The following is a 12,405-nucleotide window of genomic DNA, read 5'->3' as shown; positions in this document are numbered from 1 at the left end:
CTTCTTTCAAGTTCTGTCTGCCTCCACGAACTCACCCCTTGAGGATTCGAAATGGTAAATCTAAACACTCCCTTAATGCAGGGAACATATGAGGGGCAGCTTGGCAGGAAATCTCATCAGGGGGTCCGGGGAGTCAGGCTGGGTGTCAGTGGTGAGGCAGAACTCTGGAAGCTCTTCAGGCTGACCATGGAGCAGGGCACCGATCTGCACCCCAAGGAGCACAGTGGGCAGCCTGGCACAGTCCACTGGGGGTTCGTCCTCTCAGTGTACTCAGAGCGCCATGCCATGGCCTTAGGGCAATCTACTCTAGCACCATGACCCTGGACCAGGAAGACACAATGTGGGGAAACTGTCATGTCCGCAATCATTTCTGGACAGTGAGACTGCCCAGCTTCATCTCTTATCTCCTATCTCCCAGAGTCCTATCTCTGGAGAAAATGCAGGTGAGCTTCCAGCCTGCATGGACTAACATGGACACTGCTTCCCGTATCTTTTCTGGAGTAGGTCATGCTCTTGGGACAGCTTTTAGGGAACCACAGTAATGGACTGAAGATGGGGTGAGTGGATCAGGGATGATTCTTGTACTAGACTTTTATCTCCCTCCCTTGCATAAATGGCTTCATAGTCCACCTGGGGAAGATGAGCAGAAGGCAGATGAGGGAGGTTTGGGTATGGGCATGGCTGTGGTTAATAGAGTGATGACCTGACGTCACCTCTCTCACACTGTTCTCTAGGCTTAGGGAGGCCCTGACCTTTAGCCCTTACACAAAATATTCTAAGTTTTCACATTTATATGATTGAGACAAAAGAACTGACATTTATTGTTCTGCATTAAAAATGTAGCAGCTCAATAGGACAAAGCCCATAGATACATAGTTCTACTCCATTGGCCTTTGTAAAGAACGGCAATTCATGTTCACAGCAGGCAGCTCTGAGAATAAGTTATGACAGAGATGGGTACAAGCCAAATGAGCTAATATCATCAACCAGTATCATCAAGAAGGTGTGTTAAAAAGATAACTATCCAGCACCTTACAACAATGTGGCCAAATAAATTCCAGATGGATTAAAAATGTGAATGTGAGAAACTAAGCCTGTAAAAGAACTAGAAAAACATGTAAGTGAATACTGATATGATCCAAGAAGTAGAGAAGGGCTTTCTGAGTTTATAGCTGCAAATAAACCATAAAAGAAAAAAATCAGATTTACTACATAAAAATGAAAATGAAAAATTTCAGAGAATTAAGAATGTAAACAAATTTTTAAATGTGCACTGGGAAAAAATAATTATAACATATATGACTGGCTTAATATCCTTACTACATAAAAAAAACAAAAAACATTACAAGTTCTTGGCGGGTGAGCCAATGGCAAGGCTAAATTTTCTGTGTTTCTGTATTTCATTCATGTACATAGCAATGTTCCTGGCAAGTAGCAAGCACTCAAAAAATAGTGTATATTTTTAAAGCTATGTTTGGTTGAATGCCTACTATGTATGTGTGTTATTGCTACTCATCTCAACAAATTTACAGCTTATGTATCAGGATTTCCATTTTACCAAAGAGGAAACTGAGCACAGAGTAGGTGGCAGAGCCTGGCTTCAAATCCAAAGCTTGTGACCCCAAAGCCCTCTCCCATCTTCCCTTTCTGCTGCCTGCCTTCTAAATAATGCTTACTGCATAGAATTGAAAGGCAGAAAAAAAAAGTGTTTAACCTACTTAATGAGAAATGTGACTTCTAATTTCAAACAGCACCTTGTAATGCCACATTCCTTGAACTCACACAATGCTGGTGCTAATGGAAAAGAATCCGTATCTTGGTGGGGGAGTTGAAAGCTCCACAGAAGGTCCCAGCTCTAATAATAAATTGCCAAGTGATTTAGACAAGCTGTTAAGCTGCTCCAAGCCTCAGAATCTTTATCTGTATACAGGGCTAATAAAATTGAGAGTACAGAGAGGTTAAGTAACTTTTACAAGGTCATACAATAGTAACCACCAGAGCTGGGACTCAGACCGAGGCAGCCCATCTTTACAGCTGGGTAGTTCACAACGCTGATGTAATGTCTAGGAGATAATGGCTGTACACAAGCTTTGAAAAGGATGAACTGGACATATTGGTGAATGGAGATAAAACTTAACATTATAAGCCTGTTTTTGTGTGTGTGCAAAATTGTGAAAATCAGAGCTTGATAGGGACAGCTCAGATGTCTGGGCGTGCCATTCTTGACCTAGTATCTATTTTTAATTTCTGTAGCTTCAAATATATGATGGCAGACTGATTATCCCCTCCCTTCCATCCCCTTTAGGTAACCCAGCATGGTAATACTGATTAATGGATCAAAGTCCACAATCCCCCAATTAGAATCTACCCAACTAGCTCCTGTAAAAAAGAAAGAAAAGAAAATGAAACTAAAACAGATAATTGCATCAACTGGGGTGGAGTTCCTGGCATGTGCAATAATGAATCACCAAATAATTGTGACTAAAAAGAGATAGCTACCCATGAAACCTTGACCCGGCATCTCTGTCATCTCACTGGCGGGAAGCCAGGAGAGTGGGTGTTAATAACGCGTTGTAATATTGCTCACGTACCTTCTGTGCCTCAGTGCAGTATTTGATCATGGACAAAGTCAGCAGTTGTATATGCATCTCAATTAGTGTACCTTTCTGGCAATGCCCTTTAAATTCTGTGTCTTTCTAACTTACATAATTTATTTTTCTGAACCGTTTGAGAGAAGGTTGACTATATTATGCCCCTTAATGCCTTAATACTTCAGTTTGTATTTCTTAGGATTAAGAATAGTCTCAGGAAATCAGGGAATTTAACATTGATGCAATGCTTTTATCAGAGCTGCAGTTCATAGTTCAATTTCTTCAATTGTCTCAATAATAATTCTCTTTATAGCATTCTTTCCCCTCTGGTACAGGATCCAATCCAGGGTCACCGCTGAATTTAGTTGTCATACCTCCTTAGGTTCCTTTCATCTGGAATATTTCCTCAGCCTTTCTTTGTCTTTATGACACTGAGATTTTTGAAAAATACTTGTCATTATTTTACACATAGCCCCTTAATTTGAATTTGTTGATCATTCCTTATGATTAGACTAATTCAGGTTATGCATTTTTGGCTGGAATACCACAGAAACATTGTGGTGTCCTCCTCAGGGTATCATATCCAGAGGCACATGATATTGGTCTGCCCCTGATGGGTGATCGCCCAGTCAAGATATTGTTTGGTTTCTCTATCACTGTGGTGGCCATAAACATGCACAGCTCAGATCTTCTGAGAGGAGGAGCACAACTGATGGCTGCCCCAGCTGCTAAGCTCAGAATCCTTCTGTGTGGAGACTTCCCACTGGCTGCTCCCAGCCAATGAGTGAATGCAACAGCAATCCTAAAGCAGACCCATTCCTGCCAGACACGGGGACCTCTCTGCTGGCCTCCCCATTAGCCTAGCTGAATCCCTGTTAGTGCTGCATCTAAGACAGGAGGTCCCGATCTCCTGCAGAGCAAGAGCAGACAGACCGAGCAGTAGACTGAAGACTCTGGTTAGTAGACTTTCTTACCCTTTCTTCAGATGAGAAGATGGAGGCTCAGTGCGATAAAATAACTTGCCTTTATTCATTCAGCTTTTTGCTAGGTCTGCCTATATTCAAAAGCCTTTATTCCTCTTGCAGTTACATTTGTGTGGGTCCATGGATTCGACAGAACAAGGCCAGGGCCTTGGGAAGGAACATTGCTGTGTCATGTCCACGGCATATTCCATGTCATCCCCATTTCACTACAATTTTGACTTTTTTTTTTTTTTTTTTGCCAGATTCATGTTCTCTACCTCAATATTTCAGGGTTACCCCAGTAAGAGTAATGGCTTAAGCTAGAGCAAGGCAAGGCAAGACCCTCTAATCATGCTGACAAGAGCTACAAAAACCCATTACTAAGAAAATACATTTCTTTAAATTAAACACTGAAACGAGTTTTCCTTCTCTTTGGGTATACACATAGCCTCTAGTTGCTGTCTCTAGTGAAAGAAAGGTGAATGGTAAGAACCATTACTGGGCTAGGATTTGCTTATATTTGTGTAAATATATAAATGGGAATAGTTTTACTCTTAAAGATTAGATAAAGTACAGTAACAGATCATTGAGACTTTATTACAGGCCTGTTCAAGAAATGGTGGGAAAAGCTTTTTAATACTCACAATCCATCTTAGGACCATGGATGCATAATAATCCTTTACATTAGTACTAAAAGGTTGGCAAACAGTTTTCACGTGTATTATTTAGTTTTATTCTCACAATAACCCTGCACTAGGTAGAGCAAGTTTTATTATCCCTATTTTACATATGGTAGTTTATATTCTTTCAAAAACAAACAAAAATTAAATAAAGAAAGTTAATTGAAGTGCCCATGCATTATAAGAGATGTATCTGAAACCTGGCATAAGAGGAACTCAGTTTCTGAAATTACCTACTGGTCTGCCTGGAAACTGTCATTTCTTTTATAATATTTAATATTTAATATAATTGCTAATATACTGGCGTCAGTGCTTCCAGCCTGCAGAGAACCCTCACTTAAATCTGTAATTCCTTTTGCTGCTCTTTGCATTCAGGATTTAATAAATAAAATAACACGAGCACTCAACATGAATCCTTTTCCTTTGATATTGCTAACAGTTTTGAGCAGCTTTAAACCCTTTAGCTTGCTATGGGGTTAATTGAAAAGGGGAGAGAAAAGAACCAAACTCACTAATTCTAAATCTGATCTATTTGGGAGGTGGGATATAGGAAGGTCTTATTATTTTCCAGTGGGAATGCTTCTCTAAAGGTTGCAATTGAAGTTGTGAGAAAATAGTTTTATAGACAAAACTGCTTTTTGGCAAAGTAGCTTCTTGGAGTGTTACTTCTTTTATATATGTGGTGGTTCTCTTTATCCCAAATAACACTTTGTGCCTTACAGTCTCTTTTGTTTAATATTAATAGAGTTACACAGGCTTTCTTTAGGTAAGTATTTGCTTAGTCTATCTTCCTTATCATTACGAGTAAATATATCTCATTCGCATAGCGTATAGCTGGAGATTTTGGTTCAATTTTAGTAGAGTATCCCTATTTGAATTGAATCATTTATTTTGTTTACATTGTTGTGATAACAGATATATTTGGACTTATTTCTACAGTCCTAATTTGTGTTTTCCATATATCATGCTCTTTTTTTCTTATTTACCCCCTCCCTTACTTCTGTTGCAGTAATGGAGTTTTTCTTTATTCTCTTCTATCTATTTTTCTTCAGTATATATTCTTAACTTTTTACCTGCGTTAGAAAAACCTAAAGTTAATCAAAATCTCTATGCTACTCTTCAATAATATAAGAACCTTAGATCTTTTGCCTCAGGTACCCTCATTCTCCATTTACTCTGTCTTACATGTTTTTCTTGTCTAGTATTTTAGATCCTTTTTCCACCTTCCTTCCCTCATTAATTTATTTTTACTTATTGTCTGGTACAGGCAATGTTTATTCAGATTTACTCATGTTTTTACCACTTACCTTAGTAAAAGTGCTTTTTTGCAAACCACTTCTTTCTGTGTTCAATTTCCTTTTTCCTTTTGTAGCTCTTTTGAGTCTCAGTCTTCATTTGAAAAACGGCTTTATTTCACCCTCAGTTTTCAATAATTCTTTAGCTGGAAATTAAATCCTAGGATGTGCACTATGTTCCTTCAACACTTCGGTAATGATATTCCATTTTCTACTGTTCTCTACTGTTCTTGAGAAGCGTCATCAGCCTAAGGGATCTTATCCTATCCTACCTCCCTATCTGTCCTCACTGCTTGCTTTTAAAATTTATTCATCTTTAACACTTCATTGTGTGTATTTTAAAATTTTAATTGTTTGAGTTCATTGTGGTTCTTGAATCAAAATATACATGTCTTTCTCCAATTCTGAAAAATACTGAATCATTTGTTTTTCAAAAATATTATTTCCTTCTGCCATTCTCTCTTGTATTGCTTTCTGAAACTCTGATTAGAAATATACAGATGTATGTTTAAACAGTCAAATAGGTTTTCAAAATTATTGTGCCGTTTTATACTCCTATTCGCAACCAACTCCTACTTGGTTCACTTTTTGCCAACATTTGGTATTATTAGTCTTTTTAATTTTAGTCATTATAGTGTGTGTGAAGTGGTATCTCATAGCAGTTTTAATTTATATTTCCCCAAAAGACTTGTGATCTTTTCATGCGCTTACTAGCCATTCATTTATATACTTTGGTGAAGTATCTGTTCAAGTATTTTATTCATTTTTAAATCGGGTTTTCTTTTTATTATTGATACGTAGGAGATCTTTGTATATTCCAGACACAAGTCCTTTGTCAAATACATGTGGAACAAACATTTTTTTTCCCAGTCTACGGATTGCATTTTCATTTTCTTAATGATATATTTTGAGAAGCAAGTCCAATTTATTAATGTTTTTCTTTACTATTAGAGCTCTTTGTTTCCAGTCTAATAAATTTTTTGCCTATATTATTATTGTCTCCTATATTTTCTTCTAGAAGCTTTATAATTTTAGCTTTTATTCATAGGTCTGTGATTCATTTCAAGACAATTTTTGGCATGAGGTTCATTTTTTAGGTGTGAAAGTACTTTTTTATTAATTTATTTTTAGTTATAATTGATATACAGTATTGTATTAGTTTCAAGTGTACAACATAGCAATTCAACATTTATATGCCTTACAAAGTGATCACCACAGTAAGTCTAGTAACCAGCTGTCAGTATACATAGTTATTATGATGTTATTGATTCTCTTCCTTATACTGTACATGACATCCCATGACTTATTTTATAACTGTTAAGTTTTTACTTCCTAATTCTTTCCCCTTTTTCCATCCCTCCCTGGAGGTTCATTTTTCTTTTCCATAAAAATATCTAGTTTTTCTGGTGCCATTTGTTGAAAGACTATGCTTTCTCCATTGAATTATCTTGGCTCCTTTGTTGAAAACCAATTGACTATGTATGTGGAGGCCTATTTCTGGACTCTGTGCCATTGATCTATTTATCTAATCCTGCATCAATATCAATATCTCAATTATTGTAATTTTGTAGCCTTAAAATCAAGTAATATAACTCCTCCAACTTTAAGCTTTTTAAAAACTGTTTTGGCAATTTTAGGTCCTTTGCTTTCTCATATGAACTTAGAATCAACTTGTCAATTTCTACAAAAAAGCCTGGTAAGATTTTGATTGGGATAGCTTGATTATAGAGATTGAATTGGGGTGAATTAAAATCTTAACAATCCATCAACATGATACATATAGCTCTCCATTTATTTCCAATCCAGATAGCGTTTTATTTTGTTTACTTGCCTTTTTGCACAGCTGGAATTTCCTACAGAATATCGAGTCGAGGTAATGAAAATGAATATCCTTGCTTTGTTCCTGATCTCAGGGGAAAGTGTTCAATATTTTGTCATTAAGTAGGATGTTAGCAGTAGGTTTTTCACAGATGCCCATTATAGTTTAAGGAAATTCCTTTTTATTTCTAGTTTGCTGAGAATTTTGTTAAAGTCATAAATGGGCGTTAACTTTTGTCAAGTACATTTCCTGCATTAATTGAAATGATCACATATTTTTTCTTCTTATTTTGGTAATGTGAATTACTTTGATTGATTTTTCAAATGTTGAACCAACCTTGCATTCAGGAGATAAATCTCAGGTGGTCATGATTTGTTATTGGTATATGCTGCTAGATTTCATTTGCTAATTTTTTTGAGAATTTCTTTTATATGTTAATGAATGATATTGGACTGTAATTTTTCTTTCTTGTAAACTTTTTGTCAGGTTTCACTATTAAAGCTAAAGCTTCATAAAATAAGTAAGGAAGTTTTTCTTCCTTCTCTACTTTCTCAAAAAACTTATGTAAGATGAATATTATTTTCTTCTTAAATATTTGATATAATTCACCAGTGAAATCATCTGGACCTGGAGTCCTCTTTGTGAGAAGGTTTTAAATTATGTATTCATTTTCTTTAATGGGATAGCACTAGTCAGACTTTCTACTGCTTTTTCTGTCAATTTTGGTAAGTCATTTTTTAAAGGAATTTTGTCCTTTTTATCTAAGTTGTCAAATTTATTAGCAGTTGTTCTAATATTATTTTATTATCTTTCTGATGTGTGCTGGATTGATAATGACCGTTTTTTAGTCTTGATATTGCAATTTGTGTTTTTTCCCTCTTTTCTTGACCAATCTACAATGGGGTTATCAGTTTTATTAATCTTTTCAACAGATCAGCTTTATTTTCCTTGATTTCTACATTGTTTTTTTCTATGTTATTGCTTTCCCTTATTATTATTTCCTTTTCCTACTTACTTTAGGTTTACTTTGCTTTGCTTTTCCTAGTTTCTTAAGTTAAACATTAAATCATTGCTTTTTAAACTTTATTTCTTTCTAATATAAGCATTTAAAACTATAAACATCCCGCTAAGTACTGCATACATTTTGATATGAAATGTTTTCATTATCATTCAGTTAAAATATTTTCTGAATCCTCTTATGATTTTTTCTTAGACCCACAGCTTATTTTTTATGTATGCTCCTTAATTTCCAAATATTTGCGGGTTCTATGGATACCTTTTTGCTCTTGGCTTCTAACTTACTACCATCTGGCCAGAGAATAGTTTCTGTCCTCTTAGATTTATTGAAACTTGTTTTATGATTCATAATATGGTCTATCTTGGTGATTGCTAATGTGCACTTAAAAATATATGTGTTTGGTAGTTGATGGATATAATGTTTCATAAATGCCAATTAGGTCAAGTTCATTAATAATGTTGTTCAAATAATCTATAACCTAATTTTTTGTCTATCTATCCTATACATTATGAGAAACAGATGTAAAATCTCCAGCTTTTAGTGTGGCTTTGTCTATTTCTCCCTTTTGTTCTGTTAAATTTTATTTAATATATTTGGAAGGACTGTTATTTGAGGAGTTGACTCTTCTTGTTATGAAACAACCCTAATTATGTTTCTGGTAATAAACTCATTTTAAAAATTACTCTAGCATACTATCTCTAATTTTTACTTCATTTGGAGGTAGGTACCTTTATTCCATTTATAATTGTAGAGACTGAGTAAATCTGGCCAAGTTTGCACAGCTAGTAAATGTGGCAGAGCATACTAAAGTTTTTGAACTTGACAGCAAATCTTAGAAGTCATCAGTACTTTAATTAATACAATCTTCTATGATACAGTCTATAACATGTCTTAATTGTATCCTTTTTGTTTTTATAACTTTTTACTTGTATGCTTATTCTTACACACATGGGCCATATTCTTTTTACAAATAGTTACACTTTCCTCCTCGTTATTTGCCTCCACATTATCTGTTCCCATCACAACAACATAATCAAAGCAAACCACATCCCAGTAATTAAAAGGAAACTAAGATTTGACCCTCCTAGAAAATCTTCTATTATAGCAAGAGAATTTATCATGACATGTTTTTTTGCTTGTAAGTAAAATATGCATTAAAGTTTGCAAAACCAAGTATAAAGTTATGTGATGTAATTATTATGATGTGCTTCTTTCATAAAATGATAGAATCCTATTTTACTTTATATTATTTATTTTGGTTTCAAACTTGAGTACGTTAAAAAGAGGACTGATCAAATATATGGTGATGGAAGGAGAACTGACTCTGGGTGGTGAACACACAATGTAATTTATAGATGATGGGATACAGAATTGCACACCTGAAATCTATGTAATTTTACTAACAATTGTCACCCCAATAAATTAAAAAAAAAAAAAAGAGGACTGAGAACTTCTTAGCTCTTGATCTTCTATTTTAAATGAATCAACCTTCTGTTTTACATGTATTAAAGGTTAACAGCTCAGATAGTTTGTATACTGCATTTGTGTCTTGGTCTATTGTGTATGTTATTCAAAATACAAAAGACATTAAATATTAATCTAGCCAGTATCCATCAAATCCAATTGGAAAAAAATCAATCCTAGAGATGAGAATGTTAGTGTCGGATTACAGCTTTCTTTTGCAAAACAAGGAAAAAAGTTTAGTGCATAGAATGCAGAAAATTCTAACAAGATTTATTTACAACTATTTTCTTTTTCTTTATCAGGTTTACCAGAATAAATATTTGTGCAGCTGAAAGTGTTGCTGGTAGCAGGTTCTTGGTGATTGCCTCAGGCGAGGTAAATATCTAGTTATAGCTGGAGCACCAGTTTTGGGAGAAGTCAGCGTATTATTATATAAGGTGTTATTATTGTCCACACGTGCTTTCAGCTTTGCCTGAGCAGATCCTCAGCACCCCATGCTGTTGACGATATGCAACCTCTATAATACTCTCTTGAAGTATTTTTTGTAGTATGTACACGTTTCTCAGACTGCAAACTTTGCCGGCAAACATATAACCATTTTTCTAAAAGTGGACCCAAATGCAATTCAATTTTGAACGTCCTATTTCTATCTGACAGAGAATTTAATTGTGTTATTTTCCAAGTAAACTCGGGCAAATGTAGCAGTCTTGATCATTTGATACGCATACTTAGGCTTCTGCCCTCACATTTTCTTCCTGTTGTGAGATCTAAGTTCTGAATGGATGGACTTTATAGTGTTCAGGTGTTGGGGTGGGGAGGGTGGGTAATGCCTCCCAGCTTCATTACATCCTTTTGAGAAGTGGCTCCCCCTCCTAATCATGCTGTTCTCTGTTTCTGCGGCATCCACTGCCGGTATTTCCCTTTAGGGACTTTTCCACAAAGAACTGACCTGAGTGCTGTTCCCATCACTCTGAAGCTCATAGAAAACAGGATTCAGTTCCTCCTATGTCTAGCTATGTCATGTCACCACTTCAATATTGCTGTTCTCATATCCCCGTGGCATGGAGCACAGATACATGAGTGTTTCCTATCCAAGTCTCCTGTGGACAGCTGGGTATAGTACTTATGGATGGAAAAAAAAGGGGTTCTATGGAAAGTAACCTCACAGGGTGATCTGATCATAAATTCCTAACTGGGCAGGTCATGGTGGACAGTCATGCCCCAGGCACATAACCTCTTTAGTAAAAGGTTTATCTTTGCCTTAAGTAAGCCCTGTCCATTGTTTCTGCCCATCCAGGTTAACGCCTTCAAGCTGTAACCACGCTCAGAGAGCACATAATCTTGTTAACTATGCTGTAATCCAATCCACACCTTGCTTTCTCTCCTCTCCTTGTAATCTTCCTTATGTTCCTTCCTTAATTTCAAGTGCATACAAGAAACTTGCTAAACTGTTATTCTCGGGAGCGAGCATTGAAATCCTGCTCACGCGTGTATGCTGTCAGTTGGGCTCAAATAAACTCTTATAAGAACTATCTACAGGTTTGGACGTTTCTTCCATCCACGTGCTCTATCTGTGTAAGTCAGGATAAGCTATGTTACTCTGTGGTGACAAATGCTCCCCAAACTTCAGCGGTTTAGGATGGACAAAGGTTTAATTCTCACTTGCACGTCATTCCTTGGTGCTGCTCCATGACCCCTCTTTACTCCTGGATCCAGGCTGAGGGCTGCCGCTGTCTGGGACATTGCTGATAATCAGGGTGGGGGAAAAGAGAACAGAGTGAACTTTGTGCTAGCTAGTACAGCTCACACTTTATTGGCCAAATGAATAAGCAGAGAAGTATAATTCTTCCCAAGGAAGGGTCAGCTTGTGTTTTTAAATAATACAATCTACCACACTGTTCCTGGGTTTTTAGCTTAAGGGAGGGTCCATGTTTCTCTAGGAACTTAGCCTGAGGAGTGGTGAAGGGTCAGAAACCTCTTGCTCATGGCCATTGTTGCTTCTTCTCCAGCTCAAGTTCTCCTCTCCAGTTAGGAAAACTTACCTCCTCTTCAGAGAGGGTGGTCTGGTTCTTCACCTGTTTTCTTCTAGTTGATTGTTTGTGGGAAAATAAAGTTTACATTCAGCTTCTTGCAGTGTTTAGCCCAAAGAAGCTCATGAGAACCTACCTTTTGCAAATCAAAAACCTTAGTGTTTAGATAATGTTTTTGTTGTTGTTGTTGTTGTTGTTGTTCTGTTATGAGTTTAAGAAAATCTATTTAGGAACCCAGGAGCTGAAAACTGATTTCTTTTATTCTTTCAGGCTTATTTCTCTTAAAGATTTGTTGTTTGTTTTGTGTCCTCCTTTATTAAATGCTCCCAGAAACAATGAATGCTGAGGGGTCAGAGGGGGAAAATAAGGAAAGGTAGTAGGAGAAACCTTCAATTACCTCCAAATGAAATTTTATCACAGTTGTAAAAGAAGTGAAATTGTTGCTAAAACAGAGTCTTCCCCGGGAGAGGAGAGATTTAGAACATTGTTATCCTGAGTGAATATCTAAAGGATGCTTTCCTTGGTGGTAGTCGATTTCCATTTCCC

Source organism: Rhinolophus ferrumequinum, chromosome 9 (assembly GCF_004115265.2).
Source record: "Rhinolophus ferrumequinum isolate MPI-CBG mRhiFer1 chromosome 9, mRhiFer1_v1.p, whole genome shotgun sequence".
Lineage (NCBI taxonomy): Eukaryota > Metazoa > Chordata > Mammalia > Chiroptera > Rhinolophidae > Rhinolophus > Rhinolophus ferrumequinum.
Note: the sequence above shows the minus strand (reverse complement) of the source record.